General features: G+C 43.2%; 1 protein-coding gene and 1 pseudogene across 1 annotated transcript in view; one reads left to right on the top strand and one right to left on the bottom strand.

Annotated features, from left to right (window-relative positions):
- The window catches only part of LOC124722314 (rho GTPase-activating protein 7), a 558,315-nt gene that overhangs the window by 66,434 nt on the left and 465,984 nt on the right, over nt 1–25,897 (top strand). The gene's annotated exons all lie outside the window — the stretch shown is intronic.
- On the bottom strand, nt 4,781–4,897 carry LOC124723967 (annotated as a pseudogene).

Genomic DNA, 25,897 nt, shown 5'->3' with positions numbered 1-25,897 from the left:
CCCACCCTCTGCCACTAGCAAGGCAAATCCAGATTAATATGCCGACCGCGTGAAGATACACGATAAGGTCAGATAGAAGAACAAGAGGAGAAGACTAACAGTCGTTATATGACACTTGTCTTTTTAAGAGACTTCGAATGCAATTTGAAAAAGTACACTGTTCCACAAAAACTAACACTTCCTTCAATATCTCGATTCCTAGAAGAGTTACGAGTGTTAATCATACTCCAAAGCAACGAGCCCATTTCTCCTTATCATTTGCCAAATATCTCTGTTCGATATCTGGAACCATTCACGAAATACGCGACTGTAGAAGATGATCACTGTGCGACGAAGCACGGGTAAAATTGTAACAGAGTCTTGGCGAAGTGAGAGAGACAATAAAAATACTTATCCAGTGATTGTACTGCACGATGACTGCACACGACGTCAATAAAGCCTTTAAATTTGGTACGCCTCCTGATCGAAGTTGCAATAAGAGTACAGTAATGTATGAAGATTAAGGACAGTGAGAACCTGTTAATATATATATATATGCCGTATTTTAAGTGACATTTTAGTTCAGTAAAATGATAAATCCGGAATTTTGTGCGAGTCATAAGAATTAGTGTGGGCTCTTTACGAAGACAGAGATTCTATTAAATTTACTAACTTTCAAACGTGAACTCATTGTAAATAATATGGACCGAATTTAATTGTAGATAATAATTTATTGCCTTATGAGCTTCAATTAAGTATCTGATAAAATTTGAGGATCTCCTTAGATGCAGTGTTACATGTCATTTACGTAATTTGATGAAAAGTAACATACACTATGTAATGAAAAGTATCCGGACACCCCCAAAAAATACGTTTTTTATATTAGGTGCGTTGTGCTGCCACCTACTGCCAGGTACTCCATACCTGCGACCACAGTAGTCATTAGACATTTTGAGAGAGCAGACTGGGACGCTCCGCGGAACTCACGGACTTCGCCGGCCGGTGTGGCCAAGCGGTTCAAGGCGTTTCAGTCTGGAACCGTGAGACCGCCACGGGTGCATGTTCGAATACTGCCTCGGGCATGGATGTGTATGATGTCCTTAGGTTTGTTAGGTTTATGTAGTTCTAAGTTCTAGAGGACTGATGACCTCAGATGTTAAGTCCCATAGTGCTCAGAGCCATTTGAACCATTTGAACTCACGGACTTCGAACGTGGTCAGGTGACTGGGTGTCACTTGTGTCATACGTCTGTACGCGGGAATTCCACACGCCTAAATATCCCTAGGTCGACTGTTTCCGATGTGATAGTGAAGTGGAAACGTTAGGGGACACGTACAGCACAAAAGCGTGCAGGCCGACCTCAATTCCCCCGCAAACCTTCCAGCACCTGATTGAACGTATACCTGCGAGAGTGGAAGCTGTCATCAAGGCTATGGGTGGCCAACACCATACTGAATTCCACATTATCGATGGAGGGTGCCACGAACTCGTAAGCCATTTTCAGCCAGGTGTCCGGATACTTTTGATCACATAGTGTACGTACGTTTTCATTTCATGTACCAAACAGTTTGTTGTACCTGGGAGGAGATCTACAGCCACATATAAGTGACTACTCTGCAGTTCGCACTTAAGTGCCTGGCAGTGGTTTCATCGAACCACCTTCAGACTACCTCTTTACCGGTGCACTCACGAATAGCGCGAGGGAAAACCGAACACTTAAATCTATCCGCACGAGCTCTGATTTCTCCTATTTTATTATGATGATCATTTCCCCCTATGAAGGTGGACGTCAAAAAAATAGTCTTGCACCCGGAGCAGAAACTATATGACTGAAATTTCGTGAAAAGATCTCGCGGCACTACAAATATCATATCCTTGACATTCTCTCCCCTATTTCGCGATAATAAAAGAACGAGCTGCCCCTTGGACTTTTTCAATGTCCTCCTTCAATCCTATCTAATAAGGATCCCATACCACGCAGCAGTACACCAGAAGTGTACGGACAAGCGTAGTGTGGGCCGTCTCTTTGGTAGATCTGTTGCACACACTAAGTGTTGTGGAAATAAAACGCAGACTTTGGCTTGCCTTACCAACAACATTTTCTACGTGATCGTTCCAATTTAAGTTATTCGTAATTGTAATCCCTACGTATTTAGTGCAACTGACAGCCCTTGGATTTGAATGATTTATCGTGTATCCGAAATTTAGCGAGTATCTTTTAGTACTGTTGTGGATTACCTCACACTTTTCATTCTTTAGAGTCAATTTTGTCTTTCCGCACCGTACAGATATCTTGTCTAAATCATTTTGCAACTGCTTTTGAATTCCTGATAACTTTACTACACGTTATCCGACAGCATCACGCACAAACTATCTAAGAAGGCTGTTCAGGTTGTCCCGTAAATCATTTATATAGATTAAGAACAGCAAATGGCATATAAGACATCCTCGTGGAACGAAAGATATCATCTTTGTTTCAGTCGATGATTTTGCGTCAGTTGTTACAAAATCTTGAAGAGAATAGAGCAAAAGATGTCAGTTACTAAACTATGTCTGCTCTCGACTCGAAGATTCGTTTAAACATCGGAGGTTGTATGTATATATTTTTTTTTTCACTGAAGTGACGTACCACCGGTATAAGAGGTGTACAGTTTAACGTGGGTTTTTGATTTATATTTCTATTGAGTGGAGATGTGGGTCCTGTAAAATAGCGCTAACTTGTTAGAAATGAATCAGTATCCTGTCCCTATATACATCATTGCTGACTGCGGTTACAGGTTAATGAAGAAATGAAGACAGGCCGAACTTGGGCGGTCGCAAGAAGGCTTGTTTTTCGTTTTCCTTTTACGTATTAATGTAGTCTCGACGCCTAAGATGGTCCATTTCTACTGACACTAAAGGATAACTGAATACTTCGGTGTGGCTCAGTAGGTAAGTCTCAGACTACAGATCTCATGGTCCGGGACTTTTATCTCTCTCTTCTTTCGACTCTTACCATGACAAGCTGCACCGATAGAGCGTGTTCCTAACTATCCTTGCTTTGATAGACCGCAGAATCAGGGTGGTCTCACCGGAAATCGATCACGGTCCTCCCACATACTTTCAGCTGTAAAACTAGCTAACAATCGGAAATCGATGCGTCGACCGACCACTTACAGGCTTTGCTTTCCTGCTGTCGCTCTGTACGTTCACCTGGTAAACTTTTTCTCCTCGTAAAAGCATTTTTGGTGAAACGCGTGTCGTGTACACTAGTGACATGTTTCACCGAATGACGGCCTCCTGTGGAGTCGCATTTCCAGGAACTTTTCAGACGTTGACAGAGTGTGGGGTAAGCCAGTGTGGTGGTAATTACGGTCCTTGATCCTGTCATTCGGGTCAAAGCGTTACACAGTACAAAGCAATTTATCGGCAAGTATTTTTAATACGTCAGTCACGCAGGCCCGTGAACGCGACAGTAGCACACGTCTGTATCATGACCGTTACTTAACACACACACACACACACACTATTTCACCCAAAGAGAGAAAGAGAAAGAGAGAGAAAGGGAGAGGGGAGAGGGGGAAGGTGGGACGAAGGGAGAAAGGAGAGGCATAGCGCAGATGTCGTGTACGGATTTGATTCAAACACGCCAGTTGTACAGTCTGAAGGTTTCATATGCCCTGATGAGCCAAAACATAATGACCACCTACTTAAAAGCGTGTTGGTCCACCTCTGGATTGTAATTCAGCAGTGATTCTGTGTGCTAAGTACTTGATAAGTTTCCAGAGATTTGTGGCACTAGATACCTGCCCACCGGTCACATACTTCCCGTAATTTACGGGCAGTTGGTTTGTGTGCGCGCAGCTGGCGCCCGATAGCGTGACAGTTGGATTGCATCGGATTCAGGTAAGCAGAATTTGATGGAAAAGACATGAACGTGAGTTCACTATCACGTTACTCAGACCATTGCAGCACGGTCTCGCCTTGTGACACCAACAGTTATCCTGCTGGAAGACGCCGTCGCTGTTGGGGAAGACATCAAGCGTAAAGGGTTACAGTTGGTCCTTAATAATGTCCACAGCTGTCATGGAGCCTTCGATTACTACCGCAAGTCCCATGGAAGACCAGGTGAATGTTCCCCATAACATAATACTGCTCCCACCGGCCTCAGTCTGTGGCGCGCTACATATTCAGAGCAGCCGTTATCCTGGATGACTGCGTATCTGGTCACGACTATCGACTTGATTTAACAATAAACGGGATTCATGCGACCAGGAGACACTATTCCACTGATATGCGGTCCAATCTCGATGATCCCGTTCCCACTGTAATCATAACTGACGATGTTGTTGGGCCGACAAGGGTACACGTAGGGGCCCGCTGCTACGGAACACAATGTTCAACACTTTGCGCCGAACGGGGTGCTCCAAAACACTTGTGTCTGCGCCATTACTGTACTCTGCCATCAGAACTGCAACAGATCGCCGTCTATCCTGTTTTAGAGAGCGGGTAAGCCTCCGACCTCCGATCTCTACGTTCTGCCAAGGAGTATCGACGTCCATCCATACATATTCACGACAGTAGTACGTCCAGCTTCGCCGTTTCCTAGATGCTCCCTCCTAGGCACTGGGCCACAATCTCCCGAACAGGCCCAACGGTACCGACCGGCCGCCATGTCATCCTCATGTCATAGGCGTCACTGAATGCGGATATGGAGGGGCATGTGGTCAGCACACCGTTCTTCAGTTTCCGAGACCGGAGCCGCTACTTCTCAATTAAGTAGCTCCTCGGTTTGCCTTACAATGGCTGAGTGCACCCCGCTTGCCAACAGCGCTCGGAGGACTGGATGGTCACCCATCCAAGTGCTGGCCAGCCCGACAGCGCTTAACTGCGGTGATCTGACGGGAACCGGTGTTACCACTGCGGCAAGGCCGTTGGCTCCCGTTCATCTATGCTGCGCTCATATACTTCTCTTGCCACGTCACGTACCCTCAGGGTCACCAGGCAGCATACAACCTCGCGCTGGGCAGTGGTCATAATGTTTTGGCTCATCAGTGAATGTTTGCTCGAGTAAAACTACCTTCCTTGTGACTCACTTATCTACAGGTTGTTACAAAAAGGTACAGCCAAACTTTCAGGAAACATTCCTCACACACAAATAAAGAAAAGATGTTATGTGGACATGTGTCCGGAAACGATTAATTTCCATGTTACAGATCATTTTAGTGTCGTCAGTATGTACTGTACTTCCTCGATTCACCGCCAGTTGGCCCAATTGAACTAAGGTAATGTTGACTTCGGTGCTTGTGTTGACATGCGACTCATTGCTCTACAGTACTAGCATCAAGCACATCAGTACGTAGCATCAACAGGTTAGTGTTCATCACGAACGTGGTTTTGCAGTCAGTGCAATGTTTAAAAATGCGGAGTTGGCGGATGCCCATTTGATGTATGGATTAGCACGGGGCACTAGCCGTGGCGTGGTACGTTTGTATGGAGACAGATTTCCAGAACGAAGGTGTCGCGACAGGAAGACGTTCGAAGCAATTGATCGGCGTCTTAGGGAGCACGGAACATTCAAGCCTATGAGTCGCGACTGGGCAAGACCTAGAACGACGAGGACACCTGCAATGGACGACGCTATTCTTCGTGCAGTTGACGATAACCCTAATGTCAGCGTCAGAGAAGTTGCTGCTGTATGTACAAGGTAACGTTGACCACGTCACTGTATGGAGAGTGCTACGGGAGAACCAGTTGTTTCCGTACCATGTACAGCGTGTGCAGGCACTATCAGCAGCTGACTGGCCTCCACGGGTACACTTCTGCGAATGGTTCATCCAACAATGTGTCAATCCTCATTTCAGTGCAAATATTCTCTTTACAGATGAGGCTTCATTCCAACGTGATCAAATTGTAAATTTTCACAATCAACGTGTGTGGGCTGACGAGAATCCACACGCAATCGTGCAATCACGTCATCAACACAGATTTTCTGTGAACGTTTGGGCAGGCATTGTTGGTGATGTCTTGATTGGGCCCCATGTTCTTCCACCTACGCTCAATGGAGCACGTTATCATGATTTCATACGGGATACTCTACCTGTGCTGCTAGAACATGTGCCTTTACAGGTACGACACAGCATGTGGTTCATGCACGATGGAGCTCCTGCACATTTCAGTCGAAGTGTTCGTACGCTTCTCAACAACAGATTCGGTGACCGATGGATTGGTAGAGGCGGATCAATTCCATGGCCTCCACGCTCTCCTGACCTCAACCCTCTTGACTTTCATTTATGGGGGCATTTGAAAGCTCTTGTCTACGCAACCCCGGTACGAAATGTAGAGGCTCTTCGTGCTCGTATTGTGGACGGCTGTGATACAATACGCCATTCTCCAGGGCTGCATCAGCGCATCAGGGATTCCATGCGACGGAGGGTGGATGCATGTATCCTCGCTAACGGAGGACATTTTGAACATTTCCTGTAACAAAGTGTATGAAGTCACGCTAGTACGTTCTGTTGCTGTGTGTTTCCATTCCATAATTAATGTGATTTGAAGAGAAGTAATAAAATGAGCTCTAACATGGAAAGTAAGCGTTTCCGGACACATGTCCACATAACATATTTTCTTTCTTTGTGTGTGAGGAATGTTTCCTGAAAGTTCGGCCGTACCTTTTTGTAGCACCCTGTATAAATTGATTCATTGTAGAACAGTGAATACAGTCACATTGGAAACTGTCTCTTATTATTATCTCACGATCAGTCCGCCTCCCTCGTTGAGTGGTCAGTGCGACTGATTGCTGTACAGCGGGCCCCGTTTCGATTCCCGGCCAGATCGGAGATTTTCTCCGCCGCTCGGGGACTGGGTATTGTGTTGTCCTCATGATCATCGACACCGAAGTCGCCCACTGTGGCGTCAACTGAAATGACTTACAACCCGACAGCCGAACTTCCCCAGGTGGGAATTCATGGCCATCAATGCCATACATTCATTTCATCTCAAGATGGCGCAAGAGAAAGATTATGTTAGAATTTTTTGCCCTAATTTAGTTTCTAAATAGTAGCAAAGTTATTTACAGTAACGTTTCAGTTTTCTTCTGTAGTGCTGAAATTTCTGGCTAGATACGTTTGCATACATTCGACATCTCGCAAATATATGTAGTTAGCAAAATTAGATCACGAAATGGTTTCTCCAGGCGGCAGCATCGCATTTTAGCTGTAAAGGCGCTGAAGTAACAAAAGAGTTGGTGAGTGAAAAATCATGCTGAAAGACTGATTACTTGGAACGTCTGTGATATTGAACAAATTTCGAGAGTCATTTAGAACTCGAGAAGTTCAGGAGTCGACTGTGGACTCTCGGAGAGGACTGATGACGTACGTGACAGACCAAGATGTGGGATGGAATCGGAATTTTCCAGGTTTAGTTCAGTGAGATTTTTCAGAAGAAGACTGCGTGTGAGAATGTTGACGCTTCTACTTCGTGGCAGCCCTGCATTGCATCGCGGAGCTGATAGTTACCATGTGCTTGTCAAAGAAACGTACTTGACGCGCTTTATTAATATTGAAATAAACTGTATTGTTTCCGTGGAAACTGAAGTGTTATTTTAGTATAACTAATTGACCTTCGGTACTTTTAGATGTTATCCTGAGATTTTTTATTTGATACAGTTGCTGAGGACGATGCCAGGAGCCAGTTACACGTTAAAAGATGGTTCTTAGCGCTGTTAATTTCTAGTCCAGATGTCGGATCTTGGAATTTTTGAATTTCAGTCGGACTGCTACAAGACAATGATCAGTAGCGACAGATTTGTGGCATTTTGATGATAGTCGGGGACCAAGGCGAGGCTGAGGAATCTTGGAAGAAAAGGATATTTCTCTAATATAGCACACAGAGAATTAACAATTCCCTTGTCTACAGTACTGCAATGACGCCACATAGCCGGCTCACGTACTTCGCAAACGAATGGCGTGGTGTTTTGATTTAGTACAATTAACAGGAGAAGGGGACTTGTTCAATGGGAACTAGAAAACGATTCTACATTCTGAAAAGTAAATTTGTAAATGAGTAGAATTTATTTTAAGTCCAATGTAAGTAGAACAGAATATCTTATCGTATTTACTCATCTTCGAAGACAGACTGCAGTTTAACGCCCCATCGACAGCGCGATCGATAGAGGTGGAGCATAAGCTCATATTACAAAAGGAGGAACCATTTGCCTGGAGCGATTTAGAAGAATCACGCAATACCTAGATATGGATGGTCGGACTTGGATTTGAACCGTCGTCCTTCCGAATGCGAGTCCATCGCGCTAACTACTGCGTCACCTCGCTGGTTACGCAGCTTCGAAACTTTTAGTGTATACGTTGTCATAAATTCTGAGATACGTAACACAACTGGGAAAAAGAAGTCTTCTTTCAGGTAGGTGTCAGGAGAATTTACTTAGGAAACAAGATGTGCCAACTGCATCGGCTGATTCTGACAGTAGGTAGAATTTCTCGATGTTTTAGTTTTACTTCTGTGCAGTTCCCGTGCATCGCTCGAAATGGTGGGAATTTTTCGTCGTTGCATCCATCGGCTATCTAGTCCTTTCTGCTTGTGCAACTGAACTGTCCATATACCATCCACAATTAAAATATGGGCAATAACTTCGGATTGCGTCAAGCAACGTGACTCGATTCGTGATATCCTGTCACAAAGGACTCAGTTCTTAGCAGTAGACAGTAACTCATCTAGTGACACGGATGTTATATCTGGTGTTCCCCATGAAAGTGTGATATGTCCCTTACTGTACTTAATCTATGTAAATGATTTACAAGGGGTGATCAAAAAGTATCCGTTAGAACGCCATACAGTCCAGAATCGGTATGCCAATCAGGCGAAAACGCAGTGAGCAGTGAGGCAATCATCTCACCGACGCATCAGGTTGAAGATACTATTTTGGTAAAACACTGTGGCCCGCTGCGTGAAGAAGTTCGTAACTGCTTGCTACAAATCGTCACCCGACAGGAATCGTCGGGGGTGATAATCGCATGCGGAGAGATCAGCACTACAGTGCGGGTGCTCGAGAGTCTCCCACTTGAGTCTTCACAACTGCTGCTGGCTTCGCAGCGACCAGCATGGCACATGGTACACTATTCCACAACAGTGGGTTTCGAAAGACATGCTGTCCTATCTACAATCTCTATTCGGTGTCTACCGGTGTCCGTCCTTTGGCAACCAAGAAAAGTATAACACCACGTTGGCCCTGTTTGGACGCATTTGGTAATAACGTCATCACGTTTCCGTATGTACAGCACGGATGTGGGAAAGACACGAACGTCACACTAGTATACCCGCAGTCGAATAAACACTGCACCAACGTACCCAAAACGTAAAATTTTGCACGCCCCTTATACCAAACAACCTGAGCAGCCTTCTTAGATTGAATATGGATGACACCGTCGTTTACCGTCTAGCGAAGTCGGTAGAAGATCGAACTGCAAAATTATTTAGACAGTAAATACGTATGGCGTGAAAACAAATGGTTCAAATGGCTCTGAGCACTATGGGACTTAACATCTGAGGTCATCAGTCCCCTAGAACTTAGAACTATTTAAACCTAACAAACCTAAGGACATCACACACATCCATTCCCGAGGTAGGATTAAGCCTGCGACCGTAGCAGTCGCGCAGTTCCAGACTGAAGCACCTAGAACCACTCGGCCACAGCGGCCGGCCATGGTGTGAAAAGTTGCAATTCACTGTAAGCAATAAAGAGTGTGATGTCCTTCACGTGAGTACTCAGTAAAGTCCACTAAATTCTATTACTTGATAAGTGACACATTTAGAGGCTGTCGATTCATCGACACATCTAGATACTACAGTTAGAAACAATTTAAAATGGAACGACCACATAGAGACTGTTGTACGGAAGGCGAACCGAAAATCAAGTTGAGTTAGAAGAACACTTAGAAGATGTAACAAATCTACATCTACATCTACATCCATACTCCGCAAGCCACCTGACGGTGTGTGGCGGAGGGTACCTTGAGTACCTCTATCGGTTCTCCCTTCTATTCCAGTCTCGTATTGTTCGTGGAAAGAAAAATTGTTGGTATGCCTCTGTGTGGGTTCTAATCTCTCTGATTTTATCCTCATGGTCTCTTCGCGAGATATGCGTTGGAGGGAGCAATATACTGCTTGACTCCTCGGTGAAGGTATGTTCTCGAAACTTCAACAATAGCCCGTACCGAGCTACTGAGTGTCTCCCTTGCAGAGTCTTCCACTGCAGTTTATCTATCATCTCCGTAACGCTTTCGCGATTACTAAATGATCCTGTAACGAAGCGCGCTGCTCTCCGTTGGATCTTCTCTATCTCTTCTATCAACCCTATGTAATACGGATCCCACACCGGTGAGCAGTATTCAAGCAGTGGGCGACCAAGTGTACTGTAACCTACTTCCTTTGTTTTCGGACTGCATTTCCTTAGGATTCTTCCAATGAATCTCAGTATGGCATCTGCTTTACCGACGATTAATTTTATTTGGCCATTCCATTTTAAATCACTCCTAATGCCTACTCCCAGATAATTTATGGTATTAACTGCTTTCAGTTGCTGACCTGCTATATTGTAGTTAAATGATAAAGGCTCTTTCTGTCTATGAATTCGCAGCACATTACACGTGTCTACATTGAGATTCAATTGCCATTCCCTGCACCATGCGTCAATTCGTTGCAGATCCTCCTGCATTTCAGTACAATTTTCCATTGTTACAACCTTTCAATATACTACAACATCATCCGCAAAAAGCCTCAGTGAACTTCCGATGTTATCCGCAAGTTCATTTGCATATATTGTGAATAACAACGGTCCTACGACATTCCCCTGCGGCACACCTGAAATCACTCTTACTCCGGAAGACTTCTCTCCATTGAGAATGACATCTACTAAAGAAACTGTATACAGTACGGTTCTCCGACTGCCAGTACAGTGCTGCTGCGCATACGGAATTGTTGCCGGATACGAGCCGGCCGGTGTGGCCGTGCGGTTAAAGGCGCTTCAGTCTGGAACCGCGTGACCGCTAGGGTCGCATGTTCGAATCCTGCCTCGGGCATGAATGTGTGTGATGTCCTTAGGTTAGTTAGGTTTAATTAGTTCTAAGTTCTAGGCGACTGATGACCTCAGAAGTTAAGTCGCATAGTGCTCAGAGTCATTTGAACTATTTGAGCCGGATACGATTGACAGATTGCACCGAAAAACTTCAAAGAAGGGCTACTCGTTTTTTGATATCACGGAATGATCTAGTGCGTGTTACACATATGGCAGACGAGTTGGGATGGCAATCTTTGAAACGGTTTTTCATTATGACGAAATATTTTCACAAGGTTTTAATCAGTAACTATTTCTTCCAAGCGTCAAAATATTTTATTCGCCTCTCACTTTCATTGCATGTGATAACTCTCATGGTAAAAGAAAAGAAATCGCACCTCACAATGACAGATTTAGAAGTTCATATTTTCCATTTTCCAGAGTTGAACTTTTGTGATGCAGCATGAAATAGGTGTCTTGCTTCCTCTGTCAGGTACTTGAATCTGCATTAGGGACACAATGTAGAAGTAGACGTGACCTGACCATTCCAAAAAATGTATATCCATATATAACTTCGAATCGCACTGAGTGTTACCTACATGTGTAGGAAAACGGAGGAACCGGAATCTGCAGAGTGTGCCGATCACTAGTGTAAGTATTCGCCGCGCGCAACTACATAAACCACACGTGCATGTGATACGCATTCAATGACGGAGTCAATGATCGCCCACTCTATTTCGCATGCACTACTCTAAAGTCCCTCCGCGCTGACTAGCGTCTGCTCTATGTTCCACATACCAGCGTGCGTTTGGAATCCGTTCGTGAACTGAACTGCGACTCATCAGATAAAGGCACGGTACGGGTCATTGGTGGATAAGACCACGTGTACACGGCCACTGAGGGACTGCCTGCCTGAAGCAATTTGCTCTGATTCAGCTTCGTTAGTGACAAACGCAATCCTGATGAGGAATCGTGATGCTTTGCCGAAGTGGTACTATTCGCCGACAGACGCTTCTAGTGGTTTGACTCTCTGTGTGCCACGTTCAGTATCTGAGCATTTCCAATCTGTCAATTACTCTTCAACTCGTGGCCCAAATTGTGCTCCTGTGGCATTTTCCAACCAAAAGCACCTCTGTCGTTAAAGTGTACACTGTCTCGTGTGGTGTACTATTATCAAGCATGTGACGATCTTTTAATGATATCACCAGTAATCCGTTTTTAAGCCCACGGTACGTAAAACACGAAAGGGGACTATAATCTAGATCGCAGGAATATAGTGTAAATTTTCCGGTAGGTATATAAACCTTAGCAAGTGGGCGTTTACTGAGCACATGGCAGGTTTAGCATTCAGTGGCCAGTCGAATTCACATTCCACTCACAAGAGACCACACAGCAATCTGATTTTTGTAATTTTTTGTATTTATGGTACGTGAACTTCAGAACTCAAAATTTATCGATCCGCCAGAACAGTTTATTCACCTCTCGACAATTCTCGAGAAAATCGACTTTAAAACTTTTCGAGCTCCTTAATTCGCTAAAGCAAGGACGATTTTTTAACGAGTCATGTATCCCTGTGGCAAAACGTTTGCAGTCTGAAATCGATTCCTGCTCAATGTAAATTTTTAAATAAAAATGTATGTTCTAAGAGCATGTATGTTCTAAGAGCATTTACGTAAAGCGTAAAATACGTAAGGTTGAAAAAATCAACTTGTTACATTTTTTAATTTAAACAATCTTCATTAATAATCTTTTATAAAATATCGGTAATTAAGGATTTATGTTCTCAATTGAAACTGGAAATTTCTGTGCATATGAGAAGACCTGCATTTTTCATAAAAATGACAATTATGAGTTAATTAGCAAATATTGATGAATTTTGTATTGAAATAATGTAGATATTCGAACTGAACGGAAGAAACGAAACAGTAGTGTCGAATACAAGACTCGAACCAGCGATTACCAGTCTCGAGCGGTACCGATTTATTCATATTTATGGTTTTCTACGCTTCACGGCAATGCTCGAAGAACATGCACTTTTGTTCGAAAATTTTCATCGGCCGAAAAGCCAACCCAGGTCGCTCACATGGCATGCGAGCATTCTACCATCCCTGTGGCCAATCGAAAAATCGTTCTACCTTTAGGAAACTGTAGATGCTCGGGAAACTTCAAAGTCAATTTTCTCGAGAATTTTTATTGTTGCATTGCACTGTTTTGAGAGATAAGTATTTGAGTTCTGGATTTCACATACCATAAATATAGAAAATTACAAAAACCCTATTGCCGTGTGCCGTGTGGTCTCTCTTCGGGCATTCGCCATGTAAAATGAATTGCAGACATGACAGAGTCTCTAACAGCAATTGCTGTCATTCGCATACTTTCTCCGAAATTTATTGCCCAACACTTTTGGCCACATCTGTATAACTGTGTCTCTTAAGCCCTGTCGCCTCCAGTGATATCGTTGTCGACGAGAAATTACGATTCAAAATTTTTTTTATTAAAATGTTCGAGTAATAAAAAGAGGGACATCATCAGAATGGGGAAAAGTCACAATGGGCCTCCCGTAGGGCTCGATCATGGTCCCGATCCAATTCGATCTCTAAGTTAATGATTTGAAAATTTGAATCAGGAGGCACAATTAGTCCTTTTTGCACGTGATACGAAGATTATTGCCAAGTGAAGCAGAGAAGCAATAACAAGAAAACTTCTAAATACTGTTTTTGTTATTAAGTTCAAAATGGCTCTGAGCACTGTGGGACTCAACTGCTGAGGTCATAAGTCCCCTAGAACTTAGAACTACTTAAACCTAACCAACCTAAAGACATGACACACATCCATGCCCCAGGCAGGATTCGAACCTGCGACCGTAGCGGTCGCGTGGTTCCAGACTGTAGCGCCTAGAACCGCTCGACCTCTCCGGCCGGCTGTTATTAGGTAACTAGTCTGCACGCTTGCGCTACTTTTAAATGTTTTCAAAACCACCTCACCACTAATTAACATAATGCATCAACATTAAATCATAAGGGAAGAAAGTTCAATGTTTTTCTACAGCTGCATATACATGGATACTCGGCAAATCACACTGAAGTACCAGGCAGAGGTTTCATCGAATCACCTTCACACTAATTCTCTATTATTCCACTCTGGAACAGCACGCGGAAAAAACGACCATCTATACCACTCCGTGGGAGCTCTGGTTTCAAAATGGCTCTGAGCACTATGGGACTCTGAGGTCATAAGTCCCCTAGAATTTAGAACTACTTAAACCTAACTAACCTAAGGACATCACACACACCCATGCCCGAGGCAGGATTCGAACCTGCGACCGTGGCAGTCCCGCGGTTCCGGACTGCAGCGCCAGAACCGCACGGCCACCGCGGACGGCAGCTCTGGTTTCCCTTACTTTATTATGATAATCGTTTCTCCCATCGGCGTCAACAAAATATTTTCGCATTCGGAGGAGGAAGTTGGTGATTGAAATTTCGTGAGAAGATCCCGCCGCAACGAGAAACGCCTTTGTTTTAATGATGTCCACCCCAAATCCCGTACAATGTCCTGACACTTCCCCCCCCCCCCCCCCCTCATTTTTCTATAATACAAAACGTGCTGTCCTGCTTTGAACTTTCCCGATGTACTCAGTTAATCCTGCCTGGTAAGAAACGCAAACCGCGCAGCAGCACTCCTAAAGAGGACTGAGAAGCGTAGTGTAGGCAGGCTTTTTAGAAGATCTGTTTCATCTTCTAAAAAGTGTTCTCCCAGTGAAACGCAGTCTTTAGTTCTCCTCCCCCCCCCCCCCAACATTTTATATCTGTTTTTTCCAATTTAAGTTGCTCGTAACTGTAATTCCTAGATATATAGTTGAATTTACGGCCTTAAGATTTCATTAATTTATTGTATAATCGAAGTTTAACGAACTCCTTTTAGCACTCATGTAGATGACCTGACAATTTTCTCTATTTAGGGGCAATTGACAATTTTCGCACCACGCAGATATCTTATCTAAATCTTTTTGAAAATAGTTTTGGTCTATACTAGACGATAAACGGCAGCTTCATCTGCAAACAACCTAAGATTGTCTCCTATATATGCAATTTTCTGCTCAACAGATACTTTCCAAATAATAATGTTTGTCGTGAATATGATATATGGAATATGTATTTATCTATAATAGGGCCGGCCATCGCGTACGTATTTTCATGTGTGCAGCGTGTGCGGCCCGCATGCAAGCTGAGGCTCAGCCTGTCACTCGGCTTTGCTCGGACGTTCTCGGAAGTACTCGGAACACGGCGACATTTCATTTAGCATTGCGGTTCGGCATTTTCAGTCGGCACAACTCTCTGAGTTCGGCATAATCGTGGTTTCAGCGTTGTTTAGCCTTCGCTGTTTGTCCCTGGTATAAAGGATGTTCACAGATCCAGTGGCTATTTGTACAGAAACAGGCAGTCTAGCGATCTATCGTCACAATAATTTAATAATGAATGGGAATGGCAGAAGAGAGGGATGAGAATTCTTAGTTCGCATGAGCGACGGGTACTGCATATTTGCTACGAAACGACATTACAGTACCATACAGAAAGAATTTAAAGATTTAGTTGACAATGAAGGAGCAAAAAGTTACAACAATTGACAGACGGGATTAGATGTTATGTACATCAAGAAGCACTTTGTGCTAAATTTGTAGCCATGAAGCACGTGAAGAAATCTATGGTATGAATAATAAAATTTCTAAAGTCGCACGCATTATTATTATATTGTCGGTTGCAACAGTTTTCATTGGAACTGAATGAAGAGTGAGAATACCTCATATATCACCGTAAAGCACGTTGATTAAGAGGTCGGGCATGCCTGGAACGAGCTTTCGATTGAATACTCGTTATTACTGAACTACTGAAGGACAAACGAGTGCAGAAATGGAAATTGTAATATCCACAATGGATTTCAGACTTCGCATTTTAAGTGGACTTGACTGCACACTGCTCACAGTCAGACATGGCAAGCAAACTTCTTTCTGATTTGACGGGGATGTATTTACAAAGAAAATCGCGTTGAAGACGAGACACATTCTGACAAAGACAGTCCAGATCCCTAAGCTCACTGCTGTTAAGGAAAAAGCTAGGTTTTAGGAATTCATTGTGGTCTTGAAAGAATTACAGGGATAGTTTCCTAAACGTTTAGAGGGCATCTGTTTTCAGGTTCTTTTCGGAATCTTTTCGGGATCGTTTGCCGTTTCAGTTGAAGGGACACCTGTACATGTGCAAATGCGACTGTTTGATCTGTAAAGTAAATTCCCGTTTTAAAGACAAATGCCTTTAACTTAAAACTGTCTACGACGTCTACATGGCTTTCCTCAGGTGGTTTCAACGGCTTCCTAAGGAGATTGCAAACGTGCTACGGTATTTCAACCAACATTTTGTGTGAGAGATATTTTTTCGAGTATGAAACTAATAAGTCACGACTGCGTGACAACCTGAATGCAAAAGTGTGTGAAATTGTCTGTGTCTTTCCGTATTCTGACAGTTTGTATCAGAAAAAATTATATTATGGCTTCATCGTGCCAAAAATAACTAAATAATACCGGAACTTTCTTTTGTTTTTGATCAGTTTTGCTGATAAATGTGAATTTCTCGGTTGTAAGTGTTTGTGATGTCAAGCACGTGTTTCCGCTCTGCGTTCTGATGAAGACTTATTCAGAACAGCTCTTCTCTTACAACATATCACACTAATTCGGATATAGACTACAGAAAACTAGTTTAGCACAACGACGGGAGCAGCACTGATTCCATTTGAAGCCTCATATCAATTAGATTTATGTGATCGAGGAAGAAGATCGAAAGGTCAAATATCTCTTGACTTAGACGTTTATTACATACAAAATCATATTTAGAGCTGTATGAGGTGCGGTCTCAAAATTCCGCTACGTCACAATCACTTTGTGTTGGATGAACCTACTAAGAAATCAGTTTTGCGTACAAACATAACGAAGGTATAAGAATATCTGTTGACTGATTCAAAAATGGAAAAAAACCTTACAGTCTAAAATTTTTTCGTGACAGAAGTTAAAACACGTATACTGTAATATTTCAAAACATGTAAATAGTGCATTTCTTTAAATTACACACAAATGAATTAGCAAATGTAGCGAGTTAGGTGCTCGCATCGCAAAGCAATAGGTTCATCTCGCCATTAGGGGTAAATGGAGCCCACCACGGTACATACCTTAAATTTCCGCTGAGTAGTATATTTTTACAACTATAAACTTGCCAGCTTGCTTTAGGTTCATCTCATTTGTTACATTTCCTACACACTATTTTGTATTTTTTTTCCATTGAGCGCACAACTTTGCAATTATTTCATACTGACTAAATCGCCCTTGAAACCCTAGCAGGTCGTCTTCGAATTATTTCTATGTCCGGTGTCATGTTTCCTACGAGAGCGAGCTGAAAAGTAAAGCCTCCAAATTTTTTGAATGAAAACTCTTAAAACTTTTTAAGTAAAAGACACATTAACATTCTACATCCTTATTCTTCATGTCTACGTATTTGCAGCCCTCTGTTGCTTGAGGGCTCCAAACTGTAGCATGTAACGTGGCGGTATGTAACGTAACTATGTCGGTGAGTGAGAAATAGCGCTCTGCAATCGAGTTTCGAATTCGAAGAGTTCGGCCACACACGGAGCTCCCTCTCCTTCAGAATGACAATGCCAGACCACAGCGCTTCGACATCTGCAACTATCAGACGCTTCTGTCATCGATAATCCTCCATGTAGTCCCGACTTGGCCCCATTCGATTTTCACTTGTTTCCAAGGCTTAAAGAACACCTTCGACGACTTCTCTTCCATAGTGACGAGGCGGTACAAGCAGAGATTAAGCTGTGGCTCCGTCAACAAAGTCAAACATTCTACAGTGCCGATATCAACAAATTAACCCCACGTTGGGTTCGTCACCAGAGTAAGTGTTGAGAAGTAAATATGTAGACATGAAGAATAAAGATTTAATCGTTTGTTTTATTCAGAAAGATTTAAGAGCCTTCTTATTTGTATGCGAGATATACCTCATCCACAACTTCTTTCATTATATACACTGGTGTCCAAAATTAAAGCAACAAACCCCTGTTTCCCCGTCCTGTGTCTGATTCACGATATAATCACACAAACTGTCAACCAGATGTCCGTACGATTGTGTTCTGCACGGTCAACGGACAACCATGCCAACGACGACGTCAGGGCACCTATGAAACGAGGTAGTGTTATCCGCGTAGCCCCACAACCACAATGGTTCTGTACACAGTCACAGACGGTGCAGTATGACACAGAGAAGATGCCTGCGGTGGAGGGCCATAGAAAGAAAGGAAGCAGAATAGTCGCAGGCTAGATGGCTGAATATGAATCGTTCTGTTGTTTCTCGGACGAGGCGACAGTTTATAGAGACAGAAATTGTATCCTGAAGACCAGGGCAGGGCCGAACACGTGTGACTTCAGAACAGAAGACCGTTCTTTGGCTGTAAGGGCACGAAAGTACCGCCTTAGTATTGCACGGCAACTTGCATGTGAGCTCTTAGCATCCACTGGACGAGTTGTATCGAAGCAAACAGTGTGCAGAAGGCTTCGGCAGAATGGCCCTAATTGTCGGAGACCTGCTGTATGTCTACCTCTGACGCGTCTTTACAGAAGGTAACGTCTAGAGGTAGAGTCATCAACTCGCCATCTAGACAGTCGAACAGTGGGCCAATGTTGTTTACACAGGTGAGTCCCAGTTTAGTCTGGAGAGTGATTCTCAATGGATTCGCATATGGAGAGAACGTGGAACACAACTTCGGAACCCGAACATGATGGAAAAAGACCGACATCGAGGAAGATCCCTAATGGTGCGGTCGGGGATTATGTTTACCAATCGAACGCCTCTTCATGAAATTGTACGGGTGAATCGGCAAGGTTTAACTGCTGTGAGTTATCGTGACGAGATCTTGTACCTCATATGCGGTTGTTGCGAAGTGCTGTGGGTCCAGACTTCGTACTAATGAACGATAATGCTCAACCTCATTGAGGGCGCCTGGTTGATGTTTTCATTGCTCTGAGTACTATGCGACTTAACTTCTGAGGTCATCAGTCGGCTAGAACTTAGAACTAATTAAATCTAACTAACCTAAGGGCATCACACACATCCATGCCCGAGGCAGGATTCGAACCTGCGACCGTAGCGGTCGCTCGGCTCCAGACTGTAGCGCTTAGAACCGCACGGCCACTCCGGCTGGCGATGTTTTCATGGAAACGGAAGATATTGCGACCATGGCGTGTTCTGCTCGCTCTCCCGATTTGAATCCGATAGAGGATGTAAGAAATGCACTAAGGAGATGGCTTGCATCACGTCATCATCCACCAAACACTCTCCAAGAATTAGAGCAGCTCTGCAGGAAGAATAGGTGTTACTGCCTCAACGTGAGATAGATGATATCATTCACAGCATGTCCGCGTCGTTGTCAGGTCTGTAGTACTGTCAGAGATGGTCACACCCCATATTGAGCACATTGACCAGTTGTCGGAAGGTGTGTGCAAATCCGTTAAGTTAGAAAAAGCGACCATTTGTGTCTACCGTTATGCATGTCGCAGTTTTTTACGTTTTATATTCTTTACATTGTTTCTACTTTACTATTACCTGTTTACACTGTTTTATGGCAAAATAAACCCAACCTTGCAAGATTTCGATTTGTTCCTTTAGTTTTGGACACCAGTGTATTTTGAAATTTTCTCTTATTTCGAACTGTGGCGTTGGCCCTAATAAATAACAGCGCACAAATGAAATTTGGGTAGCTTACCTTTAAATAAGGAGAAACTAGAGTGATTGATTATCGCCAAAGGTACCACTACGAAGTAATAAATAAGAAGAGAGGTAAATTGTCGGAACAGCTCCCCCATTATAAACAACAGGGAGCGCAGAAAATTAATCGTAATTGGCCTGGCGATTGCTTCAATGTAATTCAGGAAAGCGCTACATTTAATGAAGCTGCCCGACTGACATTAAATTATTCTTGCACGTGCCCGAGCGAAATGAAATGGATTTCCCTCCGTAGCGCAGTACTCTCTGAGTTTAGTTTTGAGTCGCAGCTCCGAGCTCTTTTACGTGCTTCAGACATTTAGTGGTACAATAACTAAATTTCACTTCCATACTTAATTTCTTTTGGAGAAAAGTCATTGACGTAAGCACTTGATCTAATTATGAGAGGGAGAATATTGTCTATCGATAACTTCGCACAGGCCCTAATATATTTTTTTTCTGTCGCTTATCGCTTCTTTGACCCCTAAAGAAAAGTTTCACTAATATCTTGTCAGATCCTTATAAGCCGAACTCGTTAAGGTGACCTCGCATGCTAAGCCGGAAATCCTGGTTCGGGACTCAAAGGAAACAGTGTCTCACCCTGTGCGGGAATCACGAGGGAGAGTAGACACCAAGACAAAGGGAGTTTCGGGGCACTCCTGGAAGCGTGCTCAAGTAGCCGAACTCGTTGAGATGACCTCGCATGCTAAGCCGGAAATCCTGGTTCGAGTTCTCGTCCAGCATAAATTTTCATTTGTTCCGAAATATTCTACATCTGATGTGGAATCATAATGGCAGTTCGCGTGTTCATTCTTACTTGAATGCTGCTGTTGATCGCCAACGCAGTGTCTCAGACACTGCATTTTAGGAATCAGTCAACTTACACAAATCCCTAGGTGTAATAATTTGAGGGAATATGGAATGGTTGGCCATCTATGCTCAGCTGAACATAAAGCGTGTGACAGACGTCGTTTCATTTATAAGAAACTGAAAAAAATGCAGTCAGTCTGCAAAGAAGATAGTTTAAAAACACACGTACGACCCATTCTAGAATGTTGCTCAAGTGTCAGGGACACAGACCTTCAAGTGTCTGGGACACAGACCACATATGACTGGCAGGGAATATTGAACGTATGGAAATGGCTCTGAGTACTATGGGACTTAACATCTATGGTCATCAGTCCCCTAGAACTTAGAACTACTTAAACCTAACTAACCTATGGACATCACACAACACCCAGCCATCACGAGGCAGAGAAAATCCCTGACCCCGCCGGGAATCGAACCCGGGAACCCGGGCGTGGGAAGCGAGAACGCTACCGCACGACCACGAGATGCGGGCACGTATGGAAAGATGGGTGGTACTACTGGTCAAAAGTTTGTTTGCTTCACGGAAGAGCCTGATAAACACGACGCTTGAAGAAAACCGCGGTATATCCCGCGGAAGCTTACTCACAAAATTTCAAGAACAAACATAAAGTGAGATATCTAGGAATATGCTACGTATGGCTTCCGTAGGACCACGATGATAGGATTAGACTAATTATAGCGCGCATAGAGGCTTTCAGGCAGTCACTCCTCCCGCTCTGCATATGCAAATGGAATGGGAAGAAACCAGATGCGGTAGAATTGGAAGTCTGAGGCAAACGAGTTACTTGCTGGCGCTGAAGATGATAATGCAAAATGAGACACTTGATAAAACGGACTTCGACTCTGTGTTTGACTTAAAAAAGAGAACTGAAAAAGGAGAATATGTTCACTGGTGAAATAGGACCGCTTGTGGGCTCTGTGTAAATTGAAGATAATGAGAGCTGATACCAGAAAGCGTGTGCGAGTGACGAAATTGTAGGACGAACGTTGTCACTGATGTAGCGTAAAGACGCTGTTCGGCTATAAACGTGAATACTGCTTGAATGGTCAGAAAATAGGTCTGGCGCCTTCTTATGCCTTGTATGCTCAGGCTCCTACCTACTTTTTTGTACGTAGCTCCATAGAAAGGAAGTAGTGCAATAGGTGGACCGTCTTTCGATTATGGAATATCTTCACGCTTCCGTTTCTTGCAGAGAATTGATGTAATATTTCGATCCACATAACCGTTGATTCAGGATTTGTGGGTTAGTTGTAGATACATGTTAACAGTGTAATGAGGTGACTCTAGTGTACCGCTTTTTTTCTTCCAGTGAAGATGCTTGCTACGACCGAAACAGGTAGAAAATAAATAATAAATTTGTACAGCTGATGGCAAACATACAGTTCTTCGTAATGACATGCGTTCTGTTGGTATACCTCCAGAAAAAGGAAGTATGAAGAGCGTTAGATGGTACGAGTGCACTACATGTGACTGTTTACAGAGTACACATGAAAATGTAGAAGAGGTAGTCCATGCCTGCCTGCGCTTGGCGACTGCGGCTAGTTGAAGCAAACGGATCTCACGTACACAGGCCAGGCCACTACCATTTGATAAGTCTCTGCTTGCAACGCTAAATACAGGAATTTCATTAGATCTGTCAAATACTGTAGCAAATACTGTAATCCATATTTGGTGTCACATTCTGTAGAACTCTTTTCAGTGTTGGCTCGTGAGGTTAGTTGTAACCTTTCTAGGTTTTTTTCCGCTGGTCCTTAAGCCTTTTCTCAAAACTTCGGCGAATTTTCACAACCTTTCGTTGTTAAACAAGGGAAATATATGTCGGAAAAAATTGCAGTGACGACAGTCGAAAAGCGTTAGATTTGCAGTACCAAGCTGTATTGCAAGTAGATGAAGTTCGCTCACGAATATTGTTTTTCTTATCAAGCACATTAATGATCAGAAGATGTCGTTACATGCGAAATATTTTCAAAAACGTACTTAAAAATTACTTTAATCGGACAGGCACTTAGTCGTCTGGAATGAATAATGTATTCCATATCACGGTGGACGAGTTTGTTCGTTTCGTACTTGAATTAATTGCCAGTTGGGAAATGGAGTAAATTATTTATTTCAAGCCCAGCGGACGATGCGCGTAAACAAAACGTTGAGAATTTTGCTCCTACTAAACCACCATACCGCGCAGTTGTGACGTCTGTCATTATAATCTGCTACCACGTCTAGTGATGACAAACGATCTCCAAAATTCCCTTAGCACACCATGAGTTTGGTGATGTAAGCAAGTTTCCTAAAAAGTGCGTCTGCCCAGCACACGAGCTACGAGCGCTCGCTGGCGGTCTGTCTCATGGGACGCCGTGATGGAGGTGTCTTATGGTGCCACATTTTTTTCACAAACTTTGCTACCATCACTTCCCGCAAGTTTTGTGCGGCGAACGCGAAATTTAAGAAGTTATAGCTTAATTCGATACCCGTGCTTGACATCAGCAGATTTATTTTGTTGAAGCAACTTTATATCACCTAAGTTTCTTTGTGGCCGCGTGGTTAGAGGCACAATGTCACGGATTGTGCGGCCCCTCCCTCGGGCATGGGTGTGTGTGTGTGTGTGTGTGTGTGTGTGTGTGTGTGTGTGTGTGTGTGTGTTGTTCTTGGCATAAGTTAGTTTACGTAGTGTGTAAGTCGAGGGACCGATGACCTCAGCAGTTTGGTCTCTTAGGAATTCACACACATCTGAACATTTTGTGTCTTTCTTGCACGTACCTACCCGTGTGACGTAGCTTCCTTTAGTTGTCTATCTTCAGTTCGACTAGCACATCTCCCCTGCGTGCTGTTTATCGTTATGTCAGTCTTCCTTTTTATTTACTGTGAGGGATACCTACAGGCATAACATTACTTTTTGATTGATTGGCGACTCCATGGCGTGTTGTGTGCACCACGACCAAATAGTGGATAGAATTGGAAGGAAAATCAACATTGGCCGTATTTTGTTGTTTTATTGTCAGCAAAATCGATTTTAGATCACTTAGTGACCATTCTCAGTGCTGTAATATACAATTAAAATTGGTAGGCACTGATATCAAGCTATAACCACAAGGTTAGAGCGATCACATAAAACTCAATGTGAGTTTGAGGATGGTCACTAAGTGACCGAAAATCGATTTTGCTGACAGTAAAACAACAAAATACGGCCAATGCTGATTTTCCTTCCAATTCTATCTATTAATTTTTGAGTCACTGACCTGGCAAGAGCCTTTCTTCAAGTGCTATTGATTCTTAGAGTAATAACATTACAGCCCGTAGGCTCTATTACTCCTGCTGCTAATGAAATCAGTATCTTTGTACGAGGGGCGTTCAGTAACTAAAGCTACACAATTTTTTCTCGGCTAGTTTCTCTTGAAAAAATGCGAAATTTGTTCTCTGACATTGGAATATTCCCACTTCAGCCCCTATAGTTACATGAAGTTCCGGTAACTGGCGGCGCTATATGTTGCCTTCAAAATGACATCTGTAATGGAAGTGCGTTCCAGGCAGAGAGCTGTCATTAGTTTATTTGGGTGGAAAACTAGGGCAGCACAGATATCCATAGGCGCTTGTAGAATGTCTACGGAGACCTGGAAGTGAACAAAAGCACGGTGAGTCGTCGGGCGAGTCATCTGTCATCATCGCAACAAGGCCACGCAAACATGCCCGATCTCGCGCGAATCGGCCGGCCGCTTACAGCTGTGACTCCTGCAATTTTTGAACGTATAGACGCTTTCATTCGAGGTGATCAACAGATCAAAATCAAATACCTCGCTGCTCAGCAGGACATCTCTGTGACATCTCTGTTGGTTATTGGTGGAGCAAGACGTGGGCTCCGACGTCGACCAGAATGCGGGCATACAAGCGTTCCCAGTAAGCTTGCGTAAGGACGTCACATTGAACGATGATTATGTTGAAAAATAATGTTTTGTGGCGAAAAGAGTGGGGGTAAAATGGTGTACTGGAATCTTGAATAAAATCAACCTGCTTTCAGAAAAGAAATGTGTTGCATTACTTATTGAACGCCCAACGTAAGTTGTGGAACAGATGACACACATGTCTGAATTCACAGTTGTGACAATATTTATAGCTAGTTCTTTGAAATCATCATACAAAAATGTAGGTACAACAATTACCAGTACTTATTACACTGATGTTCCATCTTTCCCGGTGTTTCTGTGTTTCATTTGGTTGTCCCAAAGGTAACTGCATTAGGTTTCTTGTTCATTCTGTATAGTAATTCTTGTGGATCTTGCTTACTTTCAGCCAAAATGGTATTACCGTCGGAGAAAAATAATTTATGATCGTCCATTGAGCAATTTCACTCTTTCTCCATTCGTTTTCGAATTTTCTAGTTTCTTATTTTTTTGTTGTCTAAATTCATCTCTATGGGTAACGACAATCTCTCTCTGTCTTGGTACCTTTCCAATAAATTCCTTCTTAATATGATCTTCCATTTGCTTATCACCTTCTCATCTGTTTATATAATTAATCCCAACATCCCTTTATATTTTATTCCACTTTGCACTGTCTCTGATTTTTTTTTTTTCTTTTTTTGTACTGTAGAAGTGCGCCAGTTAACTGAAATATTGCCTCCGTTAATACTAGAACAGCCATAAGCTTACTGTTTCTAAACGGGAGAGTCACTTTCCGGCCGTCTCCCTATTTTTCTGCCCGCTACAAAGGGTACAGAGGCCATTAATTCTATAAATCTGACGCGTATATCTTTCCTCGGTAACGTTAAAATGAGGCCGTTTTGGGAATTTGGTGACACGCCTACCATTTATGGGATACATTTTAAATGCAGGTAAGAGGTACTGCGAACCGTTAAGACAGACACGTGCTCTCTAGCATTCTTGTGATAACTTTCATTCCGAGCAACGGTAGTTACACGTATCTTTTATACGTGGCAATAGTGATGCTGGTCGCTCTTTTAGATTCTATTGAATCCACCTTATCCGCAAAGTACGTTTGGTTTTACTTTCAGAACGTCATTACTTTGAATGGAAACAGCACTTAACTTTAGCAGATAGGCGATATGAAACGGCCCCGTGTATTAATTTTGAATGTCCATTTTTTAATGACATGTACACGTTCCAAGTAATTTCACTCCATCGCTAATCATCCCTTCAGACTGAGGTACATTTAACAAGTGTTAGAGTTGGTGGCGAACATTAC

This window comes from Schistocerca piceifrons, chromosome X (genome assembly GCF_021461385.2).
Source record: "Schistocerca piceifrons isolate TAMUIC-IGC-003096 chromosome X, iqSchPice1.1, whole genome shotgun sequence".
Classification (NCBI taxonomy): domain Eukaryota; kingdom Metazoa; phylum Arthropoda; class Insecta; order Orthoptera; family Acrididae; genus Schistocerca; species Schistocerca piceifrons.
Note: the sequence above shows the minus strand (reverse complement) of the source record. Positions and strands in the feature narration are given on the sequence as shown.